Source organism: Tyto alba, unplaced genomic scaffold, assembly GCF_018691265.1.
Source record: "Tyto alba isolate M040663 unplaced genomic scaffold, T.alba_DEE_v4.0 Super-Scaffold_42, whole genome shotgun sequence".
NCBI lineage: Eukaryota > Metazoa > Chordata > Aves > Strigiformes > Tytonidae > Tyto > Tyto alba.
The window spans coordinates 12,447,990-12,452,700 of NW_024881318.1; the positions used below are offsets into that span (position 1 = coordinate 12,447,990).

The 4,711-nt window shown below is 44.4% G+C and overlaps 1 pseudogene; it reads right to left on the reverse strand.

Moving 5' to 3' along the window:
• Positions 1-3,893: 3,893 nt before the first annotated feature.
• LOC116965874 lies at positions 3,894-4,015 on the reverse strand (annotated as a pseudogene).
• Between the last annotated feature and the right edge of the window lie 696 nt (positions 4,016-4,711).

Genomic DNA, 4,711 nt, shown 5'->3' on the forward strand with positions numbered 1-4,711 from the left:
CATTCCCTGTCACCTTTTGAGTTCATCTTATCTGCTGATTTGTGCACTAGACAAAGAGAGGCAAGTTCTCCACAAACTCATTTGCATGAGAGGCAAGGAAACGGAGGAACATGGTTTCTGTGCATGCATTGAGGGAGGATGGGGTGCATTAACCCTTTCACCCGATTGAGTCAGTGGTCGTGATCTCCCTCTGCTGCCTTTACCTTTCTCCCAGTTCATGCTTCTTGGGCAACCATCCAGCCTTTGCCTCCTTCTGGGTCATTATGTTCCCCTCTTATCAACCCATTAGCTCTTCTTCAAGGGTATAGTTGCTAGCAAGACCTGCATTGTTTATACAAAGTGTCAAGCTTCCACAATAGAGCCAATGTTTAGCAGCCTTCCTTAGAAGATCAGTGAAGTACATTCAATAACTTGGCAATATAACCACAGTGAATGGAGCTGTGCATCCTTCAATGCATTCTTTGCTTCCTTAGGCAGTTTATTTGGTGAATGTTTGAGGCATTAACTCCTTCAGTTCCTCACATCAACTAGGAAGATATTCCAGTACTTCATGTAAATTAGCATTCAGCAAGGGAGAAGGACCAATGGCAAAGAATGGAAGCATGGCATACACAAAATGACTCTCCTGTCAGGTACTGCAGCAATTCACATAGACACTGACACATGCAACCAATAATGAAGTCCTATATGTCCATCAGGCTCAAAATGAAACTTTTTCTTATTATTAATTACAAAGGAGGTGAAGGATGTAGGAAAAGTCAAGACTGACCTTTCTTTGTGGAAAATTTTTTGGTAGGAAGGATTTGTTTTCCAGTGGCCACAATCTAACTTGTCACAATGTAAAGGTGTGTAAAACCTTTTACTGCAGAAACACAAATAAAATGATGGTGCCTGACCAACAAAGTTTAAAATCTAACTGAGGAATAACAACAATGACAATATAAATGATAGATACCAACTATTCAGGTCAACAAAAAAAAACACCTTATGACAGTGCCTGATAAACAACAGATACAATACATTGATTGTCTGTTTGTTGCCACGTTTCTACAGAGAAGAGTTAGTTTATTAGGGGAAGGATGGATCAGAGGAACAGAATTATGAGGTGGAGATGAGTGAGCAAAATTCCACAGGACTTGTCTTCCCAGGTCCATAGGCTATCTTCATGTATTTCTTATATCCCAGTACCTGTAAATGTATACAGAAATCCAGTATCCAGCGAATCTCTGGAAATAGAACAAACACTAAGCTTAAAATGTGTGTCCTTAGTTGTCTTGTGTGTAGACTTTCTGCAGATGGTCAAACTGGACAGTAGCAGAATTTTCTTAGTGACAATGCTTAAGCAGAGGAGAACTTGGACTTACACAAAATGTCCTATATTCATTTGCTGGGCTTGGTGTCAGCTGGAGTTGACTCTTTGTTAAACATAGTCTCTAGATCAGACTGTGCTTGAGGCATGATCTTCAAGTTCATTACAAATTCAGAATAGCTCTGGTGACTTCAAAAACTCTTCACAGGGTTCCTAGGGATAACTGTCAGCAAAGATCAGAGATACATTATTCCAGCCAACCTACTTAAGACTCTGTCCAGTCCTGGCACATGTGGACAGTGATTGCCAGAAGTACTTTTAAGGAAAAGAATTTGGAAGGAGTTATTAAGGTTACTGATACAGTGCAGCCTGGAGAGCTCATGTCCTGCCATCACAATCAAGGAAAATAGCAAAAGAAAGCTCTTTGCCTTAGTGACACATTCAGAAAACATGCACGTACCACACAGGGAAATACCACCAGCTTCCAGAGAGTATAGGCTCTGATGGGTGGATCTAAAATGCAGGAAATGACATTAAGGAACATGTTAAGCCTTGTCACCTGAAATAAAGATTATGTCAAACAAAATCCCCCATACTAGCAGCATAAGAGTCATTTTCCTTCCCTCTCTTCAGCTTTTTCCCCATTTCCACTGCACTTGTGGAGAAAATTCTCAGTGCAGTTGGTCACAGCAGTTCAGCTGGGGACAGAGGTATCAGGAGAGGAATAAAGTATGCAGGAGGGTCTCTTTTACATTTTCAGAGACACTGATTGTATTTTCCCTTTCTGTTGGTCTCCGTCACTTTACTGTTTTCTTCTACAAGGAACACTTCGAGAGCAAAGAAAATGGGAGAGAGATGTGAGAAATCTGAGCCGAAAGTCTGGAAGAGAACAGGAATTTGGGGCACTGGCAGATGAGCTCTGCAAACATTGCCATGGTTTCCTCAGGTCCTTCCGCATGTTCCTGCATCCCCATCCTCCACCATGGGCTCCCTCACACATCAGGGGCTGTGGAGGAGGGTCCTGGACTGCTGACCAAGGCAAATCAATAAGACTCCAGACTGCCAAAAACAGGCAGAGGTTTCCCTCTCTGTTGCAGGAATGAAGGGTTGGTAATAAACCACTGAGAATAAATGGCAGCACCTTCCATCACCACTGCTGTCTACTCCATGAGCAGCTGTTGGACCGTGACAGTGAGGGCAGAGAGAGGGATTTAGTGAATGGCTATGGCTTCTCTGACAGCATGCATCAAAAACTCTTCCCTACACCAGCCGTCTCCAGCCAGTACTGGTCTTGGTCTGTGGATTATCTGGCTGTAGGATATCATTTATTTCTCTACCTCATACTTCCTAACTTGACAATTTCCTTTTAGCACAAATCTCTTCCCTCCACCTCCTTCTCCCAATTATAAATATATGAGTATGTGTGTTTCTTATTTTTATGTGATCTCTCATAACTGCCAAAAAAAAAAAAAAGTAAATCTCTTGACATAAATGCTTTTGGCTCTGGTTTCTTGACAAATATACGCTAGTTTTTCTTTATCCCTCACACCTCTCTCCTCTCCACAAACTCCCAGCAAGAGTTTCTGCAAACTCTCAGCTCTCAAGTCCTCTTCATGAAGCAGCTCAGGAGAAGTCAATGTGCTAAAGCTAGAGTAGAGGAACACTTCCTCTGCCTGTGGAGAGTGCCTAAGACAGGGAGTGGGTGTCTGCCCAGGACACTGCAGCATAGTTTGTCTCTGTCGTTATTCCAGTTTCCTCCACTGCATGTATTCATCCAAGCATAGTCACAGTGCAAATGGTCCTATCTAGCTTCCAATGCCTACATCTGAGCCTGAGGTCTACACCATTATTTGGATCTACAGAGCTCTAGTCAACAGACCTAGCTGACTTCATTCAATGGCACACACAAACCCTGCAGCAAAGAGCAGAACTGAGATCCGAATCCCAAACCTTCACATCCTCCTTGAGACCTGCAGCCATGAGGATGCTCCTTTTCTCTCTTTTTGGGTGCAGGCTGAGATGCAACATTGAACTGTCCATCTGAACTGACCCTTTCTTGGAAGATTTGACACCAAGTTGGCTCATGCAGTGTAAGTCTGCATTCAAGAACTTCCCTCCTGTCTTAGTTTGGGCTGAAATAGAGTTAATATTCCTTTTCAGGGACTAGATGAGTGCTGTGTTTTGGATTTAGCTTTGGGTTTGGTATGGGAAGAATGCTGATAGCACACTGGTGTTCTCAGCTGCTGCTGAGACTTCAAGGACTCTCCGACTCCCCATGTCCTGCCCGTGCGCCAGGGCACAGGGAGCAGGGAGGGAGCACGGCCACAGCACCTGACCCTAACTGGCCCGTGAAATATTCCATATCATGGCACGACATGCTCACTATATAGAGGAGGGGTGGTTGGGTAGGAGCTCTCTCTCTCTCGCTTCTGGGATTGCGACTGTGGGATCTTGGTACCTTGGGGTCTCTGGCCAGGAACGGGCTGGGTATTGTTTGGCGGGTGGTGAGCAATTACGCTGTACATTGCCTGTTTATGTATTTCTTTTTGTTTTCCCCCCATCATCGTTATTGTTTTCATTTTACTGCCATTATTAAACTGTTCTTATCCCAGGTGGTCTCCCATCCAAGCACTAACCGGGCCCGACCCTGCTTAGCTTCCGAGATCAGACGAGATCGGGCGTTGTCAGGGTGGTATGGCCGTAGGCTGGCATTGGTAGTAGGGGAGGCAGAACAAGAACACATACAGAGAGAGAAAGAAGTCCTCACCCCTGGCATCAATGGCTTAACAGAATTGCTTGGGATGAAAGTGGATCCAGTCAACAGTTTTAAATCCCCTAGTGAAATTCAGACTGAACTCAGACCTCAATGGCACAGAGGAAGGAAGCAGAGGAAGAGTTTTGCTGGGACAGACCTGTACCCAAGTTCTGTGCATTGAATGAAGGAAGTGCCTAAATTTCCTGTCTAGTCAATAGGGAGGGACAGGTGTTTTTCAAGGCTGCAGAGAGTCTTCTGTTACTGAAACTGGCAGAGAGGATCTTGATAAAACACCTCAGATGGCTGGCTAGCAAATGTCAATGTCTCTGAGAGGGCAATGGCTTTACTGCTACCTCAAATACAGATGCAAGCCTGGTGCCGAAGCCAGGGAGACCTGTTGATACTCAGATTTTGTATTTTAACCTCACCAGAAGCTCCTGTTATGGTGAAATATATGGGGCAGCAGAGCACGGAAGCAGAGCTAAAGCCCATAGATCATGGAGTTAAATATCCTACTGTGGGCTAAAAGTGAGTGCGCACAGTTTCAGCCCACGTGTTGGTTGAAGTTATGAGCACCCGAGAAAAGGGGATTTATAATGAGAATGGCAATTCAACCTCAATTATAGTGTGCGACTGTCTGCACACTA